Below are 11,517 nucleotides of genomic sequence, written 5' to 3'. Positions count from 1 at the left end.
TCTGGCGTGATTCTTTCTATCTTGGTGATGGGAAATACAGGTGCGCCACTGACTGATTAAAACCCTGACAACATTCAACAGTCAGCCACCCAATCCTATCTTTGCAAGCAGGAGCGGCGTACACCCTCCCTTATTAAACACACACACATGAACGCGCTGCAGAGCGCAAACCCGCCTTTACCTTAACAGTAACCAGAATAAAGAATAAAATAACATTACTGTTTCCTCAAATGAGCTACTGGCAGCTTCACAGCGTGAACAAGCAGGTCCTTATCCTCTGCTGAGACGCACCAAAGTCAGAGCTCACCTGCCTCTTAAAGGCACTGACAACTGGCACACTGATCCAAAAACACTTCTAATTAATTACAATAATGTGTACATTAGTTTTGCGCATTTCGAGCTGTGCAAGACGTATTTTTTGCTACTTTATGATACGAAAGACTCACAGACACGCCCTTAATAAAGCTGTGTGATGTGTAATTGATCAGTACGATATAGATCACTAAAACAGAGCCCAAAATGTTGATGAAACACAAATGACACAGCAACAATCATATTAAAACTAGTTCAATGGAATGCAAAAACTTACTAAAGTTTTTGAATTGTTAAATGGTTATAACAAAAAAAAAACACACTTTTAAAAGCAGCTAGTTTAGTTTTATCTCCAGCTCTAACTCAACACACATACATTCTGTTATTAATAGTGATGCTCTAAGGATGTTCAGTATGTGTCACTTAGGTGCTGTGACAAACTTTCCACATCCTTTAAAGTGTCTGTGATGCACCACCACCACACTCACCATGGACACTTTTGGGTTAACACTAAGTGAGGGTGTGTGTGTGTGGGGGGTGAGGGGGGGTCTGGAGGGGCTGGAGCCTATCCCAGCCGGCATCGGGCGGAAGGCAGGATACACCCTGGACAGGCCACCAATCCATTGCAGGGCAGACAGACACAGACAGACATACAGACACATTCACTCACACACTCACACCTAAGAGGCAATTTTATCCGACATCCAATTAGCCTGAATTAGCCTGTGGAGTCGCTCCCACTACATGTAGGGAACCAGACCAACACCCAATCAATTTAGACTACGCCACCCTAATTTATCATACAGGGTAAGGGATCCCCAAAGGTTGCCTCAAATAAATGAGAATCAAGGCTGATTAACAAAAATATATCATTTATTGTATAAAATCAGCAGGACACAAGCATAAAATACTTTAAGGCCCTTTCAGTTAGCTAATAACAGCAATTATAATAATACAGACAAAGGCTTCATAAAAAGAGAAATTCTGGCACTTTCAGTTAAACAATAGCAGCAATTATGGTTACATCAACCAAAAACTCCAAAAATGGAGGGAATAATGTTATTACTGACCCTGACAACAAAAAGAAAATAAACAAAAGAGTGTAACACCTGCAACACTTCAGTTATTGAAAACAAATCATTCACCTCAAATGAAAAAAATAATAAATAAATAAATAAAGAAATCTGTGTTATGACGCACACTAGCAACCAAAACAACCACAAACAAAATAAATCACTCTACAAACAAAACTAGTTTTGACATCAAATAAAGGATGCTACAGGTGTACACCAAATTAACAAAACACCATGAGTCAGTATCCAATACCACTATTAGTTACATACCTAAGGCCCAGTAGGGGATATTAGAAACCGTGTCTATCTAAAACACAGTAAACACAAGTAAAAATACTGAGCTCACAAAGAACTGCTGAATGGTCAGTACACAATCAACTAAACAAGATGGCTCAGAGATATTGCACAGTGTTCATTAAATAAAAACGTGGTAGGAGGAAAACAGTGGCTCACAGGCAACAAGGCCCAGTTCCACTGCAACAGACAACACAACACTTTTATTCCTCAATACTCCAAAACATAGCAAATGCAGTTTAAAGAATAGCAAAATTACCCCCCAGTTATAAACAGCACAGTTCTTAAGATTTTAATACAGTAAAAGTACAACCCTTATACTACTTTATTTTCAGTGCAAATTCAAATATACCCATTAATCAATCTACTCAATCACTAGGATAGCCTAGCTATAGGAAACCCTCAGAGTCATGAAATGATTAAAAAAAACACCCACCTAAATTGTAGAATGCTACACTCCAACACAAGTGGAGAAGGAAGGCTGGACAATACTCAGTCTGTGCTAAAATTAAAGCAGATAGTTCAATATTAACACCATTATATAAATAATAATTGTTAATAATAATCAATAAACACATTCTAGAACCAGGAGATATATTACACTACACAACCCCCAATTAAACAACCATACTTACTATACTTTGGCAATGAAGCCAAAGTTCACAATTAGTCTTTGGACTGTGGGAGAAAACCGGAGCACCCGGAGGAAACCCACGCAGACACGGGGAGAACGTGCAAACTCCACACAGAAAGACCCGGGTCGCCCCAGCCGGGAATTTACAGGAGAAGAAAAAAAAAAGAATAGCTGCCAATTCTACAAATTTTGTTTTAAAAGTACAATTCTCAGCTTCTCTGAAGTGCTTTTTTTTATAATTTTATTTCAGATTTTTCCCCATTTTCTCCCAATTTGGATATCCAATTGTCCCACCCCTTTGTGCGTCCCCATCACCGGTGACGCCTGTCACCCTTGGAGGATGCGGACGAGCACACGCCTCCTCCGACACGTGTGAAGTCAGTCACCCCTTTTTTCGAGCTGCTGCTGATGAATCATTGCCTGAGCAGCTAGCGCGCTCAGAGGAAAGCACAGCGGCTCGGTTCCGATTCATCCGCTCACAGACGCCTCGTGCCGCCCAGCGCCACCTTAAGTGTGATGGGGAGAGAGCGCCATCTACCCACCCCAGAGGGAGCAGAGCCAATTTTGATGGCAAAGCTGCATGAGCGGGGGTTCGAACCTGAAACCTCCCGCTCATAGTGGCAGCGCATTAGACCGCTGGACCACTCGGCGCCCTTCTGAAGTGCTTTGAAGAAAATGTTCCTTGAAGCATCTCAGACAAGGTGTAAATACAGTAGGTAGGTCAGTAGGTTGAAAATAATTCGCCCAAATATCAGTGAGTAGCTGATTTGGCTTTAAAGAAATAAGGAATAATCATAATTAGTGGTTACGTATAAATAATTGGTGTAAAACTGCATAAATAAAAAGACTTTGCACTCGCAAGACCCCAGTTTCACAGCCGACACAGTAGTTACAAAACTGCTCACGTCTAAAGTAGGAAACTTGAGTTGTTTATTTTTGCTCAGGTTACACATTATTGCTCCAAAACTCCTCCCCCTCCAGTGCTGTGTTTGGTTTACTCACATGATCTCACCTATAATCAAACAGAGAAACACAATTCATCCAGTTTTTCATTATAGATATCACAAGCACCACCATGTAATGCAATACAAGAGTCAATAAGAGTCAAGAGCAGTTTTTCTTATTTCTGCCAGACTGAGGAGTAAACTCAGACAGAAAGGTGTATATACAGTTTCTCAACTCCTGTGGGGAAGCATTACATACCCCACTGCCAGCTACTCTGCCCAGCACACTCCAGCAGAGGTCACACATTGGAGATAGAAGAGTTATTTCCTTTGGGGAAGTAAATATACTCGCATTTGATCCCTCGGAGGTGGGCTGGAACAGCCGTCATTTGCTACACTTCACTTGTAGTGTAGGCTGTGTTGTGTAAGATGTGTAAGAAGTCTTTGGAAAGTCAGTAGAGGCCCATTTCTCCAGCGTGTTTAACTTTCTCTTAACCTCTTGCTGGCTCATAAATCAATATTTTGGCAAAAAAAAAATGTTTTTGCACTTTTAGTTTGGAGATTACACACAAATGCCACAGATTAAGAGGATATTTCTATAGTTTGCTTCTTTAGTTTTGCACTGGAGCTATGAGGATAATCTGCCCATGTTTTTCTATGATGCAGTGTTTTAATTTAGGGTGTCCCAATCAGGTTATTTAGTTTCCTGATCCAATCTGAGGTCTCTATTTTAGAGATCTATAGGAAGACCACCAATCGTGCACCATTCAGCTTAACTAAGGATGTTTCAGTGTGTCTTTGTGATCGTAAGGACGGGAAAAGCACATCTCGAAATATGCAAAAGGCATGTATTAATTCTCTTAATAATCATGAGTGTAATTTGGGCATAACATGAGAAACCAATCAGCATGTCACTTGCTATTCCCTTAAAGGAGAACTCCGGTGTAAAATGGACTTTTGGTGTAAAAAAACATGATAAAAAGTATTTACCTTTGATGAATAGCACACCTCCGTTCTCCCACAGCGTTCTGAGATCCAGCAATTTTAACAGTTTGTCCAGACTGGGTGAAATGGGCATATTTTGCACCCACCAAAAATTGCTTTTTTCAACGTTATCCAGCTCAAAGTAGCTCCACACCTCCTTGCTAGAATCCGGAGAGCTGCTACACCAGGAGGCAGGCTATGCAGAGTCTATGTATATATATGTCTATGTTATTATCAGTTCAGTAATGGCGGCACTCAAAGCTGAAGCTAGTGTTATAGGATATAAACAGTGTGTTTTAATAAGGTTCTTGTGCACTTTTTAACTTATTAATGCCTCATTTTAAATGTCAGGGCTCTCCAAATTCTAGCAAGGAGGTGTGTAGCTACTTTGAGCTGGATAACGGTGGAAAAAGCGATTTATCTGGGCAAATTATGCCCTATGTCACCCAGTCTGAAGGGTGCTTGGAAAAACTGTTAAAATTTCTGGATCTCGGAACGCTGTGGGAGAACGGAGATGTGCTATTTATCAAAGGTAAGAATTTTGTATCATGTTTTACTACAACAAAACTCCATTTTACACCGGAGTTCTTCTTTAAGAGTCAGGTGAGCTCTGACGTTGGCATTTGGATTGTTATTTTAACAATGCAGCTCTTCTGCTTCTGCACCTGTGAAGGTGTGTGAACAGATCATTTAAAGCAGCACTAGGTAGGATTTCCTTGATTTTTGATATTTTTAAAGAAGTATAATTACAGCTTGAAACTCACTGCAGCGCTGCATTGAGGTGTAATAGGAGGAATAGTGGTCCTCTCGTGTCTGTGCCGGAGCTCCTCTGAGCTCAAACCAGACTCTGTAAGTTTTCCTAGGCGGCCGCGACCAACACTTGCGAGAACTGCGACCTGCTTTACGACCTTTAGTTCTAACAGTTCTACAAGACTACTGGTTCATTCTTTACAAACTAACATACAGACACTCTGGCAGAAGCTGGAAAGAGACGGAATATGTCTGTGAAAGCCAGAAAACGAGAAAGAAAAACTAATCTGCCTGAAATATTTATTACACTCTACAACTGTAGGGGGAGCCCACGAGTACAAAATCTCAATCCTACCTAGTGGAGCTTTAAGGAAACAGCAAATTTATTTTATTCTGTATTCTGTTTATTTTTGATCTATATGTTTGGTTTGTGCACTACTGAGTGTCCATGTGTGTGTGTGTTTTAAGCAGGTAACAAGGTATCATGCGTGAAAATAAACAAATTGTATTTACCATCTGAGAACTCTCCTCAGTGCTGCTGGCTGGAAAATAATGTTCAGTAATGGCACCTTGAGGCAAACAAATGACACTGATTAAAACTAAAACTCAGAACTGGAACCCAATGACTAAAAAAACAGGCCTTGGCTCAATTCTGAGTGCTTTAATAATTAAAAATAATAATTCTCACGCTTGTTGTTGTTGTGGTTCCCGGTTCTCTCTGTTCTGCGTAAGTTTTTTCCAGCTGGAACAGTTAAATCATTTGGTCAGTGAACTGATTCTGAATCCAACCAGAGAGCCAAATCTCCTGATGATATTACACACATGACAGTGATGAATGATCTCCGTTAATGCTTAATCAAATGGTCGGGATTGCGTAAGAGTGAAGAGCTGGAGGCTCCGTGTGAAGAGTTGCAGCTCAGCCGCAAACATTTTTCATGTGACTGACACCAGCCCTCCAGTTCTGCTGAGAACACTGACCATGAGTTTACAGTGTGGAAAGAGCTGAACAAAAGCTGGAAAAAGAAAGAAAAAAACAGATTTTTTTTGTAAAATAAAAAAAAGTTTAAATTAACCACCCAGCTAACAACTTTTAACTTTTGGTTAATACTGTTTTCTGAATGTTACAGCTTTTGTTTCTTCAATTATTAGTTAAAACATCTCCTAGATGTTCTTACTTTTTTTTATTTAGTGTTTTTTTTAAACAATGTAGTTTAAACGTCGCTCCAACGTCACTTATATCAATGTTTAAATTGTTACATATGGGATTTTTTAAATTTATTTTATACATTTTATCATCATTAATAAAAGTTACCGTATTTTTCGGACTATAAGGCGCACCGTATTATAAGGCGCACGATGAGTGAACGGTCTATTTTTAGTGTTAGTCCATACACAAGGCGCACTGGATTATAAGGCGCACTAAATGTCTCTTAACTGGAGCCATTTCACGGTCCTTACACACACACCGTAAGATGTTGAAGCACAGTTAGTATTACTCCGCTACGCTCCTGACAACGGTAGCCGTAACGCTCCGACAGACCATAATATTACTATGTTGAAGCACAGCAAGTACCGTATTACTCCGCGACGCTCCTGACAACGGTAGCCGCAACGCTCCGACAGACCATAATATTATGTTGAAGCACAGCAAGTACGTATTACTCCGCGACGCTCCTGACAACGGTAGCCGCAACGCTCCGACAGACCATAATATTATGTTGAAGCACAGCAAGTACGTATTACTCCGCGACGCTCCTGACAACGGTAGCCGCAACGCTCCGACAGACCATAATATTATGTTGAAGCACAGCAAGTACGTATTACTCCGCGAGGCTTCTGACTATAATAGCGTGTTGTGCCGAATTCGGTGAATAAAACGGTTTTAAAACAGAGATAAAGATTGGATAAGTTTCATTTCTGGATGAAGTGATTTCCAGCGCTGTTTGGATATAACTGTGGATTACAGGAGACTGGATTGATGGATTCTCTTTAGTCTGGACGCGTTTTGAAGGTAGGACCTGTGGCTGAGCGCGGGTGTGTGTTCGGGGGGTGGCGGCAGTGACCGGAGGTTACCCCAGGACAAAAGGAGAGCCTTTTATTACTGGAAACATGCGCTCTGACGCAGCTCTAATTCATGAAACATACATCCTACAGTAAAAGCACAGTTCTGGAATCCGGAGAGCCAGACGGTTCGAATGGTGTATGACATGACCGCATTCGATGAAATATGGACGAACGATAAACGCAAATATGAGAGTTATGAATTATTAAAATCATAACCAAGGCATATTTCGCCCTAAATGTTTTTTTTCTGAAAGGATATTCCGCTAAATAGGCTAAATAGCTCAAAAGCAGAGATTCTAAGCTTTAAAATGGTATATTGGATGTCTATATTGAACCTGTAACTGTTCATAACTATTCAGAAACACAGCCAGTTATGAAATATTAAATATTTCTGGCCCGCTGGTGGGCCAGCGCGTGTTAAGAGGTTAACTTTACTTAGAAGTGGGCGCTAAAAAGAAACAGTTTGTGCTATTACCCCAGAACGGGTGGAAAGGAAAGTTTACCGGCACCTTGTTCTGGCCACGGAGCTACAGTGGAAACTAGCTACCCTGAACCACAGCCGAGAGGCAGTACGGCAGTCAAAGGTAACCGCGCGCTAGCCCAAGAGGGGAATCTTTTTCTGGCGTGGGTGAGGAATTCTGCACAACAGAGCGCCGTGTACCACATAAAATCGAGGTCAGTGAACACAAGCAAAATCCATACACAAGGCGCACTGCATTATAAGGCGCAATGACGATTTTTGGGAAAAAATAAGTATTTTAAGTGCGTCTTATAGCCCGAAAAATACGGTAATAAAAACTGTTTGTCGAGGTGGAAATATTGTGTGAGAATTTTTTTTTTTAATACAAATTTATATCCCATTTTCTCCCTAAATTATAAGGCCAATTGATGTGGGGAGAGAACACCACCTACCCACTTAGAGAGAACAAGGCCAATTGTGCTCTCTCGGGGCTCTGGCAGCAGGTGGCAAGCTGCATAACCAGGATTCAAACCAGCTCCCGATCATCGTGGCAGTGCTTAGTCTGCTGGATCACTCAAAGAAACCTTCTAATGACTTTTTGATGCAAAGCATTATTATGTCACAGATTTTCAAAACGTTTCTAAAACATTATTTCTGTAACGTTACAGACTAACTTTCCTGAAACATTGAAAAGTTAAAGTAAGTTGAATAAACTTGTTAATAACATGTAAATAAATCAATACTTACTATACTTACAATATTATAAAACAATATTTTTTTGATTTTTAAATAAATCTGACAGTATGATTCTGTCAGCACAAGGATTTTGAACTCTGTAGCACCAGGACCGCACACAGTTGTCCTCAACAACTCAGCATAAAGGTAACTTGCTCTTATAGCCTACAATACTGAGACTTGGCAGCTACCAATATACAGTATAAGATACAAGGGCACACCCAGGTGAAGATAGCTTCTAGGAAAGGACAACACACTGATGGTAAGTAAGGGTAAAGATATGCACAATATGCAAATATATGCTGCCTGGAGCCAATGGGCACCATAACAATGTATGAACCAACACTGAGAAAGAAGCCTTGGTATCCTGTATGTGTATTCCACATTAACCACACAGTTTATCCCATTTTCTCCCCAATTTACAAGGGCAATTATCCAACCCACGCAATTACCCAACCAACTCATTAGTAGTAATCCCGAACACCAGGAAGGTGAAGACTAATACATGCCTCCTCTGATAAATATGAAGTCAAACTCCACCTCTTTTTGAACTGCTGCTGATGAACGCTGAGTAGCATCACAGCGCTCTTGGAGGAAAGCGCAGCGACTCGGTTCTGATACATCAGCTCATAGACACAGCCTTGTGCTGATCGACTTCACCCTTTGGAGTGATTAAGGAAGAGGGTGCCCCCTACCCACCCAGAGAGAGCAAGGCCAATTGTGCTCTCTCAGGGCTATCGTAGCTAATGGCAAGCTGCATGGCTGGGATTCGAATGTTTTTTTTATTTTATTTTACTTTTAATGTTTAACTGGGAGCATTGTGTGAGAAAAGTTCTAATAAAGTTGTGATGCAAGCCATTATTAATATGACACATTTTACAAACATTTCTGAAGCATTATATCTGTACATATTCCTTGTAAAAAGGAAGTATACTTAAGAGCATTAAAAGTATGTTCAAATTAGGTAAAGAAAGTGCATTTTCTATTTAATATACCATATGAAAATACACCTTAAATATACTCTCTGTATTTTCATGAAATGTATTTTCAAGCAGTGCCTCAAATTTTAGGTGTTGGTAGAAAATATTTATATAGTGGCAATAAATACTGGTTAAAGTGCACTTTAGTGTAGTTTTTTTTTTTAGAGTCTTTGCCCCGTGTTTCTGCGCTAGAAATGCGCACCCTCTCCGCTTTTAGACTCTTTGCCCCATTTTTCTGCGCTAGAAATGTGCACTCTCTCCGCTTTTAGAATCTTTGCCCTGTGTTTCCGCGCTAGAAATGCGTACCCTCTCCGCTTTTAGAATCTTTGCCCCGTGTTTCTGCGCTAGAAATGCGCACTCTCTCCGCTTTTAGAATCTTTGGCCCGTTTCTGACACCTAGCGTTCAAACTTTGAATCTCACATTACAAAAACCTGTTTAACAGCGGGCCAACTTTCATTCTATTCCTAAAATACCTCTCGGGCCGCTCCAAAATCGCAAATGGCCCGCGGGCCGTAGTTTGGACACCCCTGATTTACATTGTAGATTCTCACTGAAGGCATCAAAACTATAAATGATCACATGTGGAGTTTTATGTACTTTACAAAAAATGAGCTGACCTCCACAGTCACCAGACCTGAACCCAATCCAGATGGTTTGGGGTGAGCTGGACCGCAGAGTGAAGGCAAAGGGTCAACAAGTGCTAATAAACACCTCTGGGAACTCCTTCCTTCAAGACTGTCGGAAAACCATTTCAGGTGACTGCTCACCTCTTGAAGCTCATTGAGAGAATGATGCCAAGAGTGTGCAAAGCAGTTATCAGAGCAAAGGGTGGCTATTTTGAAGAAACTAGAATATATATATATATATTTTTTTTCTTAGTTATGTTATTTCACATTTTTTTGTTAAATACATATGTCACCGGGGAAAGACGCACACCAAATGACAAAATACTTTTTCGGGTATTTTATTCTGATATATCCCACTAGGGATTTTTTATGAAATATAAAAAATGTATATTAATTATAAAACAATAGGAAATAAACAAACAAAAATAAATCACTGGCTTCTTACAGACAATGAGCCTCAAATATGAAATAAAAGCAAAATAAAGACAATCAGCACTTTCACTGGCTGAGCAGAAATATTATTCTCAGTGCACAACAACACTGCACCACCTATCTTTGACTTACTGCAACTGCAGTGTACAGATTTATAGACTTTTATCAGAGCTTGTACTCAATTGTACTCAAAATAACAAAAATAAAATGAATACACTGTAAAACCCTAACTAAGAACACAGTACAGTTATTTGGTAGTGGCACTTATTACAGAAAATAGATAGATAACATTAATACCACCTTAATACCATTAACAGAGCTCTTTTTATATTTGTTTTTAAGCTCACCTCGATTTACTCAGCTTTACTCAACAAGACTTGAGCATTTCATCAAGAGAACTTGGACAAACAGCTTCTGTAACCCAGAAAAATACAAGGCTTGACCACGAGGAGCACACTACCCCACAGAAACAATGGCATCTGCCCGCATCTGGTTGTGATTCATCCAAAATACATGTTTAGAAAGGCAATATAGGCATCTACTACTGTTATAGGCCAACTAAACCTTATATTGTTCAGTATTTCCTGATTTTTACCTCTTATTTCATTAGGATGGCTCTGGATGGATCCTAAAATGGAGCACCACCATACACTGCAGCTTGAGCCTCCTTCTCTACCATGCTCTTAGCTCCTCCCTTTCCTCTCTCAGGGTGACAACACTTCTGATTGTGTTTCTTAAAGTTACAGACACACATTTTAAAGGTGTATACTCAATTCACCACCTGGCTATACATAGTTCATAGTTTTGATGCCTTCAGTGAGAATCTACAATGTAAATAGTCATGAAAATAAAGAAAACGCATTGAAAAAGAGAAGGTGTCCAAACTTTCGCCCTGTACTGTATATAAGTACATATTTTAATTAATAAAATAGTATGTACTTTTTTACTTTTAAAAAATATAATTAATACAGGCCATCCTTCCTGAAACCTTACATAAAATGGTTAAACATTCATAAAACGTTCTCTGTTAGCTGGGAACCACAATGTGAGATTTCAATTGTTTCAGAATGTGTTTAGGGGAAAGTGTTAGTTGGGCTTGAGATGAATGTGTTGTTTCTGAGATCAGGACTCCTCTATAAATCTTGTGTATTGTGCTCATGTAGAGTCTCCTTCAGAGTCTGCATGTGTTGATTCCATTTCGTGGGTGATTAATTCTGCCGGCTCCGGC

The 11,517-nt window shown here is 39.9% G+C and overlaps 1 long non-coding RNA gene across 1 annotated transcript; it reads right to left on the bottom strand.

Moving 5' to 3' along the window:
* Positions 1–1,162: 1,162 nt before the first annotated feature.
* LOC125799067 (uncharacterized) lies at positions 1,163–2,324 on the bottom strand. The gene is made up of 2 exons (XR_007437890.1): positions 2,116–2,324; positions 1,163–1,859 (listed from the first exon to the last, which is right to left on the bottom strand). It is a non-coding gene; the product is annotated as an uncharacterized LOC125799067 (long non-coding RNA).
* Positions 2,325–11,517: the final 9,193 nt, after the last annotated feature.

Source organism: Astyanax mexicanus, chromosome 2 (assembly GCF_023375975.1).
Source record: "Astyanax mexicanus isolate ESR-SI-001 chromosome 2, AstMex3_surface, whole genome shotgun sequence".
Classification (NCBI taxonomy): domain Eukaryota; kingdom Metazoa; phylum Chordata; class Actinopteri; order Characiformes; family Acestrorhamphidae; genus Astyanax; species Astyanax mexicanus.
This window is presented reverse-complemented; position numbering and strand designations above follow the sequence as displayed.